At 42.1% G+C, this 17,269-nt stretch overlaps 1 protein-coding gene and 1 long non-coding RNA gene across 9 annotated transcripts in view; one reads left to right on the top strand and one right to left on the bottom strand.

Moving 5' to 3' along the window:
* The window catches only part of Slc14a2 (solute carrier family 14 member 2), a 431,234-nt gene that overhangs the window by 215,036 nt on the left and 198,929 nt on the right, over window positions 1-17,269 (top strand). The gene's annotated exons all lie outside the window — the stretch shown is intronic.
* The window catches only part of LOC147830105 (uncharacterized), a 215,601-nt gene that overhangs the window by 146,238 nt on the left and 52,094 nt on the right, over window positions 1-17,269 (bottom strand). For 3 of the 5 annotated variants that reach the window (XR_015443860.1, XR_015443865.1, XR_015443869.1), the window contains one exon: window positions 13,762-13,842. The exons of the other annotated variants lie outside the window; for them this stretch is intronic. This is a non-coding gene — a long non-coding RNA (uncharacterized LOC147830105). The remainder of the gene's footprint in view (window positions 1-13,761; window positions 13,843-17,269) is intronic. 5 annotated transcript variants of the gene reach the window in all.

Here is a 17,269-nt window from a genome sequence, read left to right as displayed (position 1 = left end):
TATAATAGTAGTACTTAGGTGGGCCGGGGATTTAGCTCAGTGGTTCCATCACCTGCCTTGAAAGCGCGAGGACCCAAGTTCGATCCTGGTACCAAAAAAAAAAAAAAAAATAGTAGTACTTAGGTAACTCAAAGGAATGGTGGGAAGATTGAATGAGATAACAAGTATGAACAGTAGTTGAACAGTAGTTGCTACCTGGAAGCCCACAAGATTAGATTAAATGGAAAGAGAAGTGGCCCTTTGTGCATATCAAAAAGGCAGCAAGCAGTTGCCTTTATGATATGATCTCCATAGTTAGGTGAGGCCTTTCTCTTTTAAATACTATCCCTCTGACCTGCAGTGTGCCTAAAACACTTACTTGCAGAATTTCCTTTGGACTAAGGAAATGTCCCAAGAATTCCCCATGGTGATGTGAGAGGGGAACACAGTAAGCCATTAGCCATTAGTTATTTCTCACACAACAACCCACCTACAAAGGAGAGAGGAGTATACATAGTTATTAAAGCCTTGGCTTCGACTTCGGAATCCCTGGATTCAAAGTTAAACTGCAATTTACTATTTACGTGTCCCTAGACAAGTTACTTAACTTTTCTGAATCTTAGTGTTCTCAGTAGTAAAGGGTTAATATTTATGTCCTGGTGTTATCATGGGGATAATATGAGATAATATATGTGAAACTCTTTTTATGCTCAGTAGTAATATTATTGCTATGATTTTTGCTCCCCTTGAAGATGTTCATGAGAATACTGTTATGGGTAGAATGATTTTGTTCCCCCAAATTTCGTAAGTTAAAGACCTAGCCCCCAGTGTGGTAGTTTTATGAAATGGGGCTCTTGGGTAGTGATTATATTTAGATGAGGTCATTAGAGAACAGCTCCACAATGGGACTAGCATACTTATAAGAATATAAGACTGGACCTCTCTCTCTTTCTACCAAGTAAGAACATAGAAGGTGGCTGCCTACAAGCTGGGAAGAGAGACTGAGTTAGTCAGCTTTTCATTGGTGTGACAAAATACCTAACAAAAACAACTTAAGGAGGAAAGATTTATCTTGGTTCATGATTTCAGAGGTCTCAGTCCCTGGTAGATTGGCTCCATTGTTTCTGGCTTTGTGACAAGGCAGAATCATCATGGCAGGGACCATGTGGTGAAGCAGAGCTATTCACTTTATGGTGTCCAAGAAGTTAGGTAGAAGCAAACACCAGAAAGAGAGGGGCCAAGGACAAAATGCACCCTTCAAAATCAAAGCACAGGTGACTTGCTTCACCCAATTGGGGCTCATCTCCTAAGAAGCCCACTGAGCTATGAACTCATTGTTTTATTAAGCCAGTGACGAAATTAGAACAGAATCCTTGCAATCCAGTCATTTCCCAACAAGCCTACCAGCTAGCAACCAATCCTTCACCACAATGAGCCCTTACGTGAACATTTTAGATAACAAACTTAACAGAGCCCTCACTAGAACCCAGCCATGCTGACAACCTAGTCTCGGACTTCCAGCCTCTAGAGCTGTGAGAAATAACTGTTTTGTTTAAACCACCTACTGTGTGATATTTTATTGTAGCAGCTTGAGTTGACAAATATAAACATGAAAGGCAATTCTGTTTTCCAACAATGTTTACAGTAATAACAGCATTGGTGAAACAACTTCCGGGTCTCAAAGTAATCACTTTGAAGGACACAGATCATCTCAATGTAGCTCCTTTCCCCACTTCACACAAATCAGTGCAATGTTGACTGGTCCACAATGTAGGTGAACACTGGGATGAATAGAAGAATACTGCAAGTTGCTTGAAAGACATAGTCTCAAAATGGGTTTCAGAGCGATAAATAAAATGAGATAGGAAATGGGGACAGAGATCATTCCTGCTTCTTTGTGATTGTCACCATTTTTATGAGCCCCTCCTCCACCCTTCCCATTCCACTCCCTATCCACACTTTGTGCCAAAGGGAGCTGAAGAAGAGAGATTTTAACTCCTCTAGAAATCTGTTTTCTGATCAATAACTTGCTCCTAATATTTTATGGCTTGGGATGCAGGGAAAATGTTAGTTTGTGTCTTGTTTCCCAGCAAGAGCTTCTAGGATCTGTTACTTTCCCTGGGAGATGCCCAGACCCAAGGAGAAAGTACCAAGCTAGAGAATGCAAGAACATATGAATCCTACTACTTTGCTGGTTTTAGAAATCATCTATCTCTTTTGACTGGAACCTTGCCTGGCCTCATTGCCCCATGATTAAATCAAGGACACTGCAATGTCTAGAAATAGTGACCGTGGGATATCCAGATATTCCACCTTCACTTTTCCAGCAGGGGAGGAAGGCAGAGAGGAGTGGAGAAAGAGACATAGGTAAAACAACTACGGTATTTGAGTTGGTGCAGAGAAAAGGGTTAAGGGGAGATTTTCTTCTCATATCTTATAGAGATCATTTTATGGCTTCAATCTCAAGGGAAATGGAGCAGTTTGCACATTTACCGCTTCCTATCAGTCGACCATCTGTAGGAACCACCTTTCACAAAGAGCTTATACATTAACTGGTCACTTTATCATTGTAATATATTTGGAAAATCAAAAACCAGCTGTTATAAAGCTATAAACTGGAGACTTTATTACATATTGTTTATCATTGCTTTAGTATTTGGGATTCATAATGCACAGACTTTGAGATCTATCTGTATTGCCAAGGAGGCCAAAGTTTATTTCCCTAATAATATGCAAATGGAGCCTTTACACCAGATAATGAATAATCACTTTACATTAAAGGCTGAATTTTCTTTTAGTGGTACTGGCAGTGCAGCCTTTTGCATGCAGTTAATAATTAATTTAAAGAATTACCACTTCAGTGAGCCCTGCTTACATTATTTATTAAGTGTAATTAAAGTATTTATTAGTCAAGTAATAAATGAAGGACAACCCCCAGCACCTTATAGTGTTGTAAAATAGTCACCAACCATGTTTATCTGAAGGCAAGAATGAGTGTGGCTCAAGTGTGTTAATAGATTATCTGATCATTCAGTGTTATCAGTGTACCTCAGTAATGGGTGCACACCCACCTCCTTCCATGGCTTGGTTTGTTCTAGGGAGAAGGGGTACCTTGGCTTGTTCTCATTGTTAATTTGTGCTTGTTGATGCAGATGCAAAATAGAGGGAACTTCTTGGTTCAAGCTAATAAAGCCTCCATTAGTCTATCATTTGCTTGCTGCTCAAAACTAGTTGCTCCAACATTACCATCTTAGAATTTATGAAAGGACGCTGAAAGCATTATCCATAATTAAGATGACTATATAACTTATTGTTTGGGAACAATTTAAAGAATTAAAGAATTTTTTGTTAATTTGATGTATAATCAGCTTCTACTCTTGACTGCTACTTAACACATAAGATTTTAATTAAATCCCAGACCAGTGATGGCAAATCTTTTAGAGCTTTCAATGATAAAAACAACCCACTGAGGCACATGTGCCATAGGTTTGCCACCACTGACCTAGACCTTCCTTTAATTTGAAGCAACTCTGGGCTGCGGTCTTCCCCAGGAAATCTATCCTGCTTCCTCCTTTCAGAAATAACATCTCTCTCCTCTAAGTTCCACCACATTGCTCATATCTCTTTGATTCATATGTCACTCATGTATTTATTTTTAACTACACTCCATGAAGAGAATGCAAGCTTTTTGAGGAAAGAGGCAGTTTTTGCAGCTTTTGAGTTCCTTCAACATTCTTATTCCAGTGCCTTGCTAAAAATAGGTACACCATAAATATTTACTAAATAGATTTATAGTTGAGAAGTACAAGTGTCTTTTTCTGATCAAGAGGGAAGGTGAAATTTCAGTTGAGAATCACTAACTAGAATCTGCCACTGAGCAGATGACCCTATGGAGTGGACATAAGCCGAGGAGAAAGTGACCAGAAGGTAGCCAACCTAAAGGTCATTCAGGTCAGCCATGGAAGTGGGATTTAACTACATACAAACACGCAAAGCCAATCAAGCCGGTGCTTCATTGGCCCTACAGTATCTTGCTCAGTCTTTTTCTTCTGAGCCAATTGTCTGGAAAAGTCTACATGCTATGCCCTTCTGACAAGCAAAGAGAAAGCTACCAAAATGTATAGAGGATGAAGCATTTCTAAGGTTACCCAGCCAGTTAGGGGCCCTTCTGCAAATCCCACCTCTTCATCTGTGTGAACCCCACCTACCTCATGTTTACCTCCTCTCCAGAGCTTTTTCTGCCACCTCCCCCACCATTTCAAAAACTCACACTGTCCATACCTCTCATCTTGATCCTTTGCATCCTTGGCTGTTCTGCTCCCTACCCATAAACCTCCTGCTGTCCAGGAAAGGAGGGTGCCTTCTTCTCTTTCTCCATGTCCCCAGGGCCAGAACACAGCCAGAACTCAGCAAGGGGCAGAAGGGCGAAGGAGCCCTCACTCGGTGTTCCCTGAGCCCCTCTTTCTCCTGTCTGCCTGTCTGCTTCACTGACTTCCTAGAATCTCACCTGAAGGGTATTGTCACTTCTCAAAAGAAATCATCATATTAAAAAGGAAAAGAAAGGATCTGAGGTCAAAGTTAAAGGGGCTGAATGGCATTTGGGAAAACAAATCCAAAGAATCAAACTTTATGTTTTAATAACAGCCAACACTACCTGGCCCAAACTTGTAAGGCTTCTAAATTGATTTGTCTTTAGGCCCCTTTCCAGAGCTGTTTCTAGGCGACCGACAGGTTGGCTGTACATCTTGCGCACTGTGGCCTCTCACTGCTGCAGCCTCCTACCTGACCTCTTAATCAAGCCAGGAGCCAGGCACAGAGAGGAGATACATGATCACTTACGGAAACACTCAGCTGGCGGCAGTCCCACAAACAATCTGCCTGTCTCACTGTGGTCAGACTGTCTGCTATTGCCCCCTCCTACGATGAGCCATTTATATATTTCCCCAGACTTTTTTAAAAAGTGGAAAACAAATAGCATTATTGGACATGCTCTGCTTAGCTGCAGCGGTGAATCACAAAGTTGGAGCTCAGTCCAAGAAGGAGTCAGGCAGCACCTCACTGCTTGGTAGGGAGAAGCCCAAACTGCTGATCTGGCTTCATTTGATCCTTGCTATTTTATTTATCTATAGATTTGACACAGCCTTGTTAGAACACATCTTGTTGTTGTGCATTTCCCCATTCTTTTTATGTTTCCAAAGGGAAGGGGCTTTTGCTTTAGTCATAACCCAGGGTCAATATTTCTTCTTGACCTTGTCAGAAGGTAATCAGTTTGAAGACCCTACAGCTTGAGAATTATGTACAGCTGCTAGCATCGGGGATGGGAAAGGGGTAATAGAGGTCTGACAGGATTCCCCTTGGCTCATCACTGCTTACCAAAGTCAGCAATAGATCACAAATACAGAGTAGTGAGCTTAGCCAGATGAACTTGGGGTGGGACCCTTGCCCATCATCCTTGTTCCATGATGGGTTGTAAGAGAGAGCATCATGCTCTCTGAATGGAGAGCACACCTCCCTGTATCTTTAAGATAGCATTCTGCCAGTCCATTTAATCGCCCAGCCAACACATCCTTGTTGACTGTCTCCTCTGTGCCTGTCTTAGCTGGAGTTCCCCCAACAGCAGACCCTGAGATAAAGATTTGAGTGCAAACCATTTGGTTGGGGATTGTAGACAGTGCCAGGAAAGAATGAGGGAATGTGATAGAGGGAGAAAAGGTAGTGAATAAAGGGTGCATCATTTAGCCAGCTACTGCTTTGGTCACTAGAGCCTAACTTTCAAGGGAATTCTGAGAAATGGTCCCAGACATATGGCTCCGAACCCTTTCAAGGTGGGAGGGAGCTGGGGTGTAAGGGTGTTTATACACCAGCTCCCAAGCATCATTCTTTTGAGGGCTGGTTAATTCTCTGAACTCTACCCTGCCATGTATACAATAACAAGGCTTCCTTAGCTGAAGGAGGACATCCTGCAGACACAAAGAGGCAGACATTGGTAGTTCTACATTAGCTGGAGCCCAGTGAATGGTCCAAGGAGTTGGGCAGGACCTGCTACAAAGTCTCTCCCTAAGAGAGGAGGTTCTCGATATGGAAAAACAAAGCTATCAGAAGGCAATCCAATGATTAAACATGAAGTGTCATAGTGAAGACAAGAAAACAGATGTTCAGGAGAAGAAATATTTCAACCATTGAAAAACTGAGAATTAAATTGGAATTTGAAGAAGGGGTAGGACAGAAAGGGAAGAGAAAAGGAATAGGGTGCAATTTATTTATTCTCAAAATTGGGTATAAAGTCAAATAAATAAATAATCCAATTGAGATGAAAGAACTCTTTTCTATTCATGTTCGCATTATCACTTTAGAGAGAGTTCATCTATATCTATAATTATGCTCCAATAAACCATTTTTCTTTTAATTTCTTGACATTTTAATTCAATAGTCAAAGAGATTCGGATCAGATGATATCTAAATTCCTTTGAAATTTTAAAGAATCAACAGTCATTGACAAACTTTTCAAAGGACCACATACATTCTTTTTTTCCCCAGTACTGGGAAATGAACCCAGAGCCTTTGCACTGAGCTATGCCCCTAGTCCTTTCTTATTTTTTATTTTGAGATAAGATCTCCTAAGTCACTAAGTTGTCTGGCCTTGAACTTGTGATCCTCCTGTCTCAGCTTCCCAGGGTTAGGATTATAGATATGCATCACTGTGTCTCCCATCACATTCTATTTTAAAAGATCTTTTTGCTGGTTTTAAGAATCACCACCTCTTGATTTATCTGTCCTTCAATTCTGCAAGGAACTGGGAGATGCTCATAAAAAGGATAAGGGCAGCTGGGAAGATGTATGCTTACATGTCCTCATGGCAGAGGACTAGATTCATATGTAAGAGATGCCCTCTGGCTCTGATTTGACCTTGTGTAGGAGGCAAGATAGTGAGGAGGCTTAGCCAAGGGCTTAGACTCAGAGAAGCCTAAATTTCAACCCCAGGTCTTATATTTATAAAGCTTGTCACGTTAGGCAACTTGGACTCTGTTGGCCTCAGTTTGCTCATCTCTAAAATGGAGGTAAATACCGTCTACAGTCAGAGTAGTTTTAGAAATTAAAGTTAAAAGGAATAGTGCCTACAAAACATGTAGGCCAGGGCTTAAGACACTAACAATCCAAAATACAATGATGACAAAAACAAATGCATTTTTTAAAAGTGCATCACAGCCAATTGTCTTCATGTGCACCATGACTTCTTATCACTTGATTTTACATACTACATAGTAAAGCTTTTGCTTGTGTATGAGGTGGGGATTTGATATTTCTGATGGGAACCTTGCATTTTAGTCAAGACAAAAAGTCCAACAGAAAAGAAATTGAACTTTAGGTTGATACTACAGAAATTAGGGCTTTTTAAAAAATATGACACTTTGTGTGTTTACTCCTTCTCTTGTCATTTGTATTTTCCTTTCCAAACCCATAGACTAGAGCAACACTGTGCTTCTTTGTCCCAAGACAGCTACTCTGTAGTGCTGGCAGGAGGTCATAAGTCAAAGCCTTGAGGGGCTAAGATTGGCAAGACAAGCACAAGGTCAAATGTGTGAAAAATGGCTCCCAGGCTTGCACAAGAGCTGGGGAGCTTGACTGAGCTCCAAGGTGATGTCTGGGGAACTCTTCCAGCCTCATCAGAGATCATCAAGAGATTAGCACTCCAGAGTAGGGCAAGTGTCTTTTTTCTTTTGTGGGGTTCTAGAGTCCCGCACCATCGTTCGGACTGCATCCTGACCCAGCGTGACTTTGCATTTACCTTTCAAACCTGCACACCTTGCAATGGGAGACACTATTAATAACCACGCTGAGACAACTACACCACTAGGACCTTTTAGAACCGGGCTCACACTAGCCTTGAGTGTGTCTTCTTTTTGACTTGGAAATTCAGATCCATCTACTCAGCCTCATCTGCCTGAGAAGCCCATTGCTCCAATTCTAAGGTCCCATGAGCTGTTCACAAAGTTCCCTCTCATTTTATTTCTCTTCCAGAGCAATGGGTATAAGAAGCTCCCCTTACCTCTTAGACAGGCCCCTTGCACTTGGCATCACCTTATGCTAGGGTTCCTAGTCCTCGTGGATGAACCACCTGTCCCTAGCACAAAATTGGCTTAACACAGGTGACAAAATGTTTAGTATTTAAGACAAATAAGATTTTCAAGCTAGGAATAGACTTTCTTTAATAGGTGCTATTCAAATTTTATATTTCTTCCAGAGTCAGTTTCATTAATTTGTCTTCCAAGGTACTTCATAGAAGTTGTCAAATTTATTTCAAAAAAGATTTTTGTAATGTGATTTCTATGTCCTTTTAAATTCTGTAAAATCTGTGGTAAAATGTCCTCTAAATCTTGATATTGTAATTAAAAATGTATAACTGATATTGTATAATAGGAAGAAAGGGTCTAAAGGAGTAGAGGAAGTGGAAGGGGTAGGGGAAAGGAAAGAAGGGAACAGAAAAAATATGAGAAAAGAAACAAAATGGAAACAAAATCTTTGTAAATAGCCAAGGGTGGAGGGGGTGAAGGGAGGGCAGGGGAATGGGGAAAAAAATAAGAACCAAGATACGTCATGTAAAGGTACAAGATCCCAATGATGAATGCAACTGTATTTTATACCTAAAATGTACCAATAAACTTAATGGAAAAAAAAATAAGACAAATAAGATTTCAATGCAATATTCTTAAAAAATAAAAATTAATACCAAAAAATCCATAGCTTAGTGGTAGAGTACTTGCCTAGCATGTAAAAGTCCCTGAGTTCAATACCTAGCATAAGAAAAAAAATCCATGATGAGAAAAAAATATCAAAAGTCTCAATAAAGACAGGGTCCATAGTAGTGCTATGCTAAGCCAGATAGTGCCCAGAGTAAATGGAAAACCAGTAATACTAATCTTGTCTTTAGGTAAAATCCTGATGATTCATTCATTATGAATTTCTGCATTAATTTTTATTTTTAAAATATTTCATTAAAATATTCATCTTATTCCTGAGTATTTTGGCACCCCCTTAAATTCTATCCCTGAGGCTAGTGCCATTCTGTGTGAATAACCATGCTGCTCTCACCTTGTCCTCATGAGATAAGGACCTGAACATACACACCTTGCCTTCACAGGTTCAGAGAGCCTTTACTGAAAACTGCCCACTTCTTCACCCAACATTCCCAAAAAGAGTTCCACTTGGTTACAGAATCAAAGCTTAGAGCTGTAAAAAAAATAATTGAAACATTCTCATCCTCAACCTTCATTTTTTTACATGAGAATCTCAATACCTATTCAAGTGGGTGAGTAACTAAGCCAGGTCCACATAGCTGTTTGGGACTAACATCCATTCATTCATTAACTTAACAATTTCGGAGGGGGTGCTGAGAATTGAACCTAGGGCCTAGTATATGCTAAGCACATGCTCTACTACTGAGCTTTCCCAACCCTAGCCTTTAACTGAACAAAACATTTTTAGGGTATTTCTATGTCCTCATTTTTGATATTGGGAATACAGTAGTGAACAAAAGAGATAATATTTCTGCTCTTGTAGAACCTACATTCTAGTGTGGGAAGACAGGTATGAACAATAAAATACAGATGCATGTGTACATATATCAGACAGGAAGAGCTACACAAAACTGAAGCAAGGGAAGAGGGGAAGAGTGATGGAGTGAGGTATGAAAGTTTTTTGCTTCTTAAGTTTCTGTTGTTGTTTTAATGTAAGATGGTCATGAAGGGATCTCTGAAAACCTCGCTTTTAACAAACACTTAAGAACACAGTAAGTCATGCAGATGATGTAATGGAGTTAGTCCTAGGCCAGGGCTTCTCCACTTTGCCACTAATGGCATATTGGGCTGGATGAGTCTTTCTTGCAAGAAGCTGACCTATGCAGTGTAAGAGGTTTAGTAGCTCCTTGGCCTCTAACTACTCCAAGCCAGTAGTATCCTCTTGCCAGTTATAATAACCAAAAGTGTCCCCAGACACTGTCAAATGACTAGGAGGTAAAATCATCTCCCGTTCAGAACCATGGGGTTAGGCAGAGGAAGAAAAAATACAAAGCCTCGAAAAAGTCAGGCTTGGGCCGGGGATTTAGCTCAGTGGTTTCGCCGCCTGCTGCGCAAGTGCAAGGGCCCGAGTTCGATCCCCGGTAACAAAAAAAAAAAAAAGAAAAAGAAAAAGTCAGGCTTCTCATAGCTCAGAGCATTGCCATCTGCAGCCAGCCCTGAGCACTGACTCTGCAGTTAGTACCACCAGACACACCACTGTTCTTGGATTCAAGTGGGCTGTGGGTCTCCTTCCATCCACAAAAGTGAAGGCTCCCTGGGGACAGGTGCTCAGCCTAGCACCTTTGCATCAGTAGAGGCCTGGGTTCCTCTATACAGTGGCTGTATGTCTGCACCCCACCCTTGTCTACTACTGCATGGTGGAGACACTCTCTCCAAGGGCTGGGGATGGGGCACCAGCTCTAGAGAACAAAGTGTTCATAAGCTGCAGCCCCACCCATGTTCCCTGTGAATCACCCGCTGCACGTCCTGAAGGGCGTGCAGCTTTCTCAAAGGAATGGCATGTGATGAAAGTTCACCTTCCACTCAATTAACCTTGAGAGAGAAGGTTTTCTTTTTTTTTTTTTTCCTTTTCTCTCCCAAGAGAATTTTTTTTTGATGACCTTTTTGAAGCATCTTATTTTCTGGGCAAAAAGCCAAATGATACACTCTCTCCCAGCTGCAGGGCTGTTGCAGATTTTCAAAGCTGAGGTAAAGACAGTCTTTGGAATAAATGCAAGGTGGGCAGTGGGGTTGTAGGAATGTGAAAGATGCTTTATTATTCCAGCCACGATGTGACTGAAGGGACAGAGCCTTCCTGGAGGATGTGCCTGCAGGACCCAAGAGATTCAGGGACCTGCAGACCTCAGGGCTGCTGGGCATTCCCCCAATTAGGGAGCATGCATGAATACAAATTTTAGAAAATCAATTCCACTTTGGGTGAAAGTTGAATATTAATAAGTCATAACAAAGTACATCTTGCATAGTACTTTGCAATATATGAAGGGTTTTTTAATGTTAATCTCACTGAGTCTCAGATTTAGCTATCAAATAAGATTGAATCTTATTTAAGACTAGATCAATAGGGTACAATAAATAGCAGTAGCTTTTTCTCAACCAAACTGTTGGGCAGATACTAGGAAGCCCAGGTACCCTGATTTGAAGCATGTTTCTGGTGATGGGTTTAGAGAGGAGTAGCATGCAGGAATCTCCAAAGTCAAAAGCATATAAGTGCAGAAGGGAAAAAAATAAAAGGAAGAACCCAAATCCAAATCTCTTCATGGAGTCTCAACACTGGCAGCCCAGATGGCAGTGAAATTAGCCAGGCCTGCTTTGTGCCACAGTTTTGCTCCATTTTGTCAAAAGCCCAGAGACAAGTGAGAGTTTTAGAATCCTGGGAAGCTTGTTTGAAAGCAACAAGTTAGAAGGGGTCCAGGGGTGGTGGCTTGCATGGGGACCAGGAAGTCCCAAATGGGTATCAGGAAGGTTATGTGGATGAAAGCAGATTGACGAGGTCACAAGCACAGTCTCCAGTGACACACTGCCTGGGTTTCAATTCTGGCTTTGTCACTTACCATCTGTGAGATCTTGGGTAGGTCACTGTACCTCAGTGTGCACATGTTTCCCCATCTATAAAATGGAAATGATGAGAGTAGCTACCCCTAAGGGCTGTTTGGTGAAGAGACGTCCCAGATTCAGATGCTGTCCAGTGGGGACAGAATCAAAAGTTGCTGGGAGAGGTGGCAGGAGAGCCAAGAACTCCTGTGGGCTTTCCTTCGAGAATGGCATGAGGAGAAATGCTGACATCATAGTGAGATTTTGCTCTAGATGTAAGGGAGGGAGCAGGAAAGAGCCTAGATGGGATTTCAGGCTTCAGCTCTGAAGGTAAATAGACATAAAAGAAGCTCCTGTGTAGGAAGGCACTGCTGCCTGACATTTGCCATCCTGCAGCCCCTAGCATGAGGCCAACAAAAACTGACCAAAACAATGGAGCTTTCTGGAAAGGTTTGCCACAATAGGCATTAATGTAATGGTATGTCTAAGTCCCAGCTCCTACCATTAGTCTCAATTTGCTGTCACAGGGTCAAGGACCAGCAATTTGTCTTCTGTGAAAATGTTCTTCTCGGAACGCTAGGAGAGGGAAATTGGCATCATCGCAAAACCCAGGCTGACCCAGCAGCTTCTGAGCAGGATCCCCCACACACATGGGACACACACACACACACACACACACACACACACACGCTATCCCTGCAGGCTGTGGAGCCCCCACACACACCCCCAAATCTCTCTACTCCCTTTCTTAAGAGTTCTTTTCTCCTGCCACTGTATGATTCATTGGTTTCATAAACACCTCTACTGGCTCATCAGCAATTCCTACCACCATGAATGAAGTTAGAACTAGAAGACAGCTTAGATTATATCCAGTCCAAGCCCCTCTTTCTGTAGCATAAGAAGCTAGGACCTACAGAGACAGTTAACTTACCCAAGAGCACATTTACTAGGCACATGACTCTCTCTGAGTCCCAGTGGCCTTCTCTATTTGTGGAGCTGTGTCAGAGAGAAGGAATAGAGTCACTTTTCCTCATAATTCTGGACCACCCTCCCTGGTGAACTTTTCCAGCTCCAGCAAAATGTAAAAACCTGCAAAATGGTCAGCATCACGAAAATACTGACTTACAGAAAGCTGCCCTTTGGGGTATAAATGACAGTGAAAGAGTAATGATCATGAGGTACTCCCTAGATAATGGAAGTTATCACATAAAAGGGTTATTTATGTGTTGCTGTCAGTTCTGGGCATGGGTTGATATTTGGAGATCCCTCAGTTTGTCAGAGCTGCATGTCTTTTGAGTGATTGCAAAAAAGTAATCAGTGACTCCAAAACTCTCTCCATCAATGAAAAGGGCACCATCTCAGTTGGTAGAAGCCAACTTGCTATTCTTCTCCCTAGGGTACCCTGTTACCAAACTGTAAGCAAATGAGTGTCTTTAAGGAGAAAGAACAAACAGGGGCCAAAGCAAGGATGTCACCAATGACTGGGGAATTTTCTGAGCTCCATCTCTGCTGTCATACACCATGGCTTATTTGTCCTTGCTTCTGGGTGCTGTAGTAGATGAGGATAAAAACCCAGTCCTCACGATCCCTTCACCTAGGTCTGCACTTCAAAGTGCCCTCCATGTGGGCTCACCAGGGACAGTTGTGATGCCACACAAATGCCCACCTTATCTTCTCTACCTCCAACAAACTGTGACCTTGCACTCATATTCCTACATGGGCACAGTAGCCTCACCTAAGCCAAGCGGGAAGTGAGTGGCTGGCCTTGAAGCACATAGAGGCCAAGACTTTTCCTGTACCCTTCCATTCCTAGGGCCTCACCCTGTGCCTGGAGCACAGGTGCCTCATAAATATTCATAGAATAAGGTCAATGATAGCATCTGCCTGCCCTGACACTTAGGAACTAGATCTGAAAGCTGGAAGCTGACATGCTATCACCAGTCTCATTTACATTTGTGACTTTGCCCATGGCTCTGAGAGAGGCTGTACCACTTTGATGAACCTATAGATGTGTGTGGAAGGCCTTGTCTAGCCCAGCCCTGAGAAAACTGAAATGGAAGAACACAGCCTAGAGGCATCTTCATCCTCCCTTTTATCAGGTCTCCTTCCTCTGACCCTTAGCCATTTCCCACCAGTCATCTGAGCTCTCACATTGCCCCTGCCCAAATCCACTCACATTGGTCAGCACACCAGATTCCAGATTCTTCCATCTTCCTTTAATATTCAGGACTTCTCTCTAAGACAGGATCATTGGGTTCTGAGGAATTGAGAAGTCACTATCATGAAAATGTGGGTGATTTATTTCACTCTTAAGCATATTTCCATCTACAAGGAAATAATACCGCCTTAACCCAGGCATACCTGTGTCATATCAGACAACCACTACAGTCAGATAAAGCAGAGGAGATGAAGCCTGAGAGTGCTTACTGGTCACACTCCATGGATGACATAGTGGCTTTCTACTGCCACCTTTGTGCTGTGCCTATCTACCAATGTCATCCTATTAAGGTGCTGTCACCGTGCACACACTGGGGCCCTTCACTCTGCCTTGGCTACCCAGTAGGACCAGCCCAGAATTTCTGATTCAGGGACTGATCCTGAAAGCCCTTCATGATAAAAAAAAATTCTGTGAATATTCCAACTTATGAAAACCCAGTCTTGGGTGGTCAAAGTGTTAAGAGAAATTGTGAAAGCTTTATTGCAGTTCATTTGAACCAATAATAAAGGCTATGCACTAAATAAAGAAAATATCAATAACATTCCCCATATCTTAAATTAGTAATAATGAATACTAATGAGTTCTATACTATTAATTCCATTTACCATCCCTCTCTCCCTGGAAACTTCATGTCCTTCCTCCCCTATGAGATACTTGTAAATCCATTTTGCTTTGTTGAAAAAACAAAACCAAACAAAAAGACTCATCCTAAGAAGCATTTAGAATGGGTGGGCTTGGATCTCAGGGGTGTTTAAGATTTCACTGGCTCTTGCCTCCTGGGTCCCGCTATATGACTTGCAAGCTAGGAAAAGAAAAGGCTTTGGCTTGCCTTTAACTTACTGTTCAAGCTAAACAGACATTTCTCAACCCCTTTACCAACGCTTAGTGTCCCAGGCCTGGACACCTGTCCCAGTCCTTCCAACCAGTTTCTATCTTGTGCCCAACTCAGAAAGGCCAAGATTGTTTCCCCAGCTTATCTTATTGCCCCACAAGACTCACCCTTCTCTTTCACTCACTTCACCCGTATTTTCTATCTCCCATTCCATTTGTGTAGGTCCTTCTGTTTCGTATTATTCCCAAGACTACAACCTCAGGTCATAGTGGCTCTTAACAGATGGGTGGAAGATGATCCAGGTCTGCTAGAAGTCTGTGTTGTGTTGGGGAACTTGCCCTGGGAAAGCCTCTATTGTGTTGCTTAGAGATGCTCCTCTACATGGATGATTGTGCCAAGTGAGGATGAACCTAGATAACAGGTCATCTCCAGGAGCCACCAGGTTAAAAGCAATTGTGCAATTTATTAGTGAACACTGTACTTTTTCTTTCTTCTTCCCCTGCTAGGAGCAGCATTCCAGGCCATCCTTGGGTAGCAGCAAACTAATTAATCTCCTTTTATTAGGGTCTCATCTAATTTATAGCTTGGAGTCATGGGACATATCCCTCAATTCTGCTAGGAAACCTCACATAGATTTCAAAAATCAAAACATCTAGCATATCTTTGGTTTTGTAAAGAAGTAATTCTGAGCAAAACCCATGTTTTTAGTCAAAGCCTCCCTCATATTTAGGCAGAACCTATCAATGCCTATGTGATTTGACAGGAAGGGCAACCAAAGACCTTCAAATTCCACCCACATTTATTTTTCTCACAAGTGCCTAAAATTACATCATTTGAGAGTAATCATGTATTTGGGTTAAGGAGCATTATTCATCTTCAGCATTTTTTAAAGGACCAAAATCCAAAAGAGACTGCAACCCATCAATTCTTCATAATTACTATGAATTAATACTAGATTGTTTTCCTTTCTGGGAAAAAGTCTAAGGTGATGTGGGGCCCAGGATCATTGCAGGTGGGAATTAAAAAGAGGAGATGGGGTAGGAAGAGCGCAGAGGGTGGAAGAGAAAGTATAAGAAAAGAAACTCACATTTTCCCAGCTGCCAGTCTTCCTGCGAGAAACTTGGCCCTCTCCAAGCCCCAGAAAACATCAAGTGATCATTAAAAGAGTGGCAAACCCCAAGCAAAACAAATCAATGTTTCTGTTTTCATAAATCCATAGAAAAGAACATTTCCTTTTCCCTCTTCAGCAGTTTCAAACACAGGGCAAATATTTTCATACTACTCTATAAATCTAGTCTGTTGAGATATAGGGAATTCTTTCTTCAACTGTCCCCCATAACAGCATTGAAAGGAAAATAAAACCTCAGTACCAAAGGCATAGACTTTTAGAGCCAGCTGACTTGCTGGAGACACATCCAGGCTTCCATGCATGGAGGTCCAGACTCCTCGTTCCAAGCAGGCAAGGGGCTTCTACACCATCTAGCAGGGCCCGTAAATTCCCCAGTTTTAGGGCCCCTCTGTGAGGCTGCCAGGCAGGAGGGATATATTGTCCACTAGAGTCTGAGAGTTCCGAGATATACGGCTTGAAGTGGAGCCGAGGAAGAGTGTAGTCAGGAGCCTGTTCTGCCTCAGTGACAGTTCCAGGTAATTGAAATGTAGCCCTTTAAGTATTGAGACAGTTCTGAGGTTTTAATTATTTAGTAAGGAAACTTTTTAAATGATAGCACGTATTTCTTAGGAGGCCTGTGGTAGAAAAGCTTTGAAAGCAGGTAGATTGACATTTAAGTCCCCTTTCTATACTTAAAATATGAATCAGTCTGCAGAGGTACTAGGGGGAGTGTTTTATTTTGTTCTGTTTTGTTTTGTTTTGCTTCAACACCTTTGTGGTTTAATTTTGTCTCCAGCAAAAATAGGATAATGCCAAATTTGCAGATTTCTTTGAAACATAAATGAGGCACTAAGCAAACAGCTTGTCACCTCTAAGTACTCAGTACATGGTCTCTGTTATTGACATCATTATGATAATTCTCATTAGAAATAAAACATTCTGAGTATGTGCTAATTTTTGTTCTCCTCGTGGTGATTCCCGGATAAATGGCCATTTTTATAATATGCACAGATACAGAATGTTTTGGGGGTTCATAAAGTATACAGGCAGATTCAGTCCCAAATAAAAAGCCTGTCTACCACTGCTAATGGTGCAGTTCTGCTGGCCCTTTATCACATGAGCTATGTACCATGGAGTCACTGTGTGAAGCCTCTGCTCCCTTTATTACCCCTAACCTGGGCTTCTTGCACATCAGATAAATGAGGAAGGAGCTTCGTAGAGTGGCAGGGAATAGGGACCCGCTTCTTTAAAAGCCTAAATTCAACACCCAACTCCCTCGCCATGCAGCTGTGTGACCTTAGTCTCCCAAAGCCTCAGGAAAATAAATGGCAAAGATGGTCCCTACCTCATGGGACAGTGGTGGGGAATAAAGAAGTGCAGGTTAGGGTGCATTGTAGATGCTCAATAAATGGCAGATATCACTATTGACTGAAGGCCTCGGGGCAGGGGGGAGGGGGCAGACTAAGGCTGTTCATCTACACACCTGGCCCAGTGGTGAGCCTGACCTGCTCATAGGATACTACATG

The sequence above is a fragment of the Heterocephalus glaber genome, unplaced genomic scaffold (assembly GCF_053883595.1).
Source record: "Heterocephalus glaber isolate CG9 unplaced genomic scaffold, H.glaber_assembly_v1.0 deba00000331, whole genome shotgun sequence".
In the NCBI taxonomy this organism is placed as follows: Eukaryota; Metazoa; Chordata; class Mammalia; order Rodentia; family Bathyergidae; genus Heterocephalus; species Heterocephalus glaber.
Note: the sequence above shows the minus strand (reverse complement) of the source record. Positions and strands in the feature narration are given on the sequence as shown.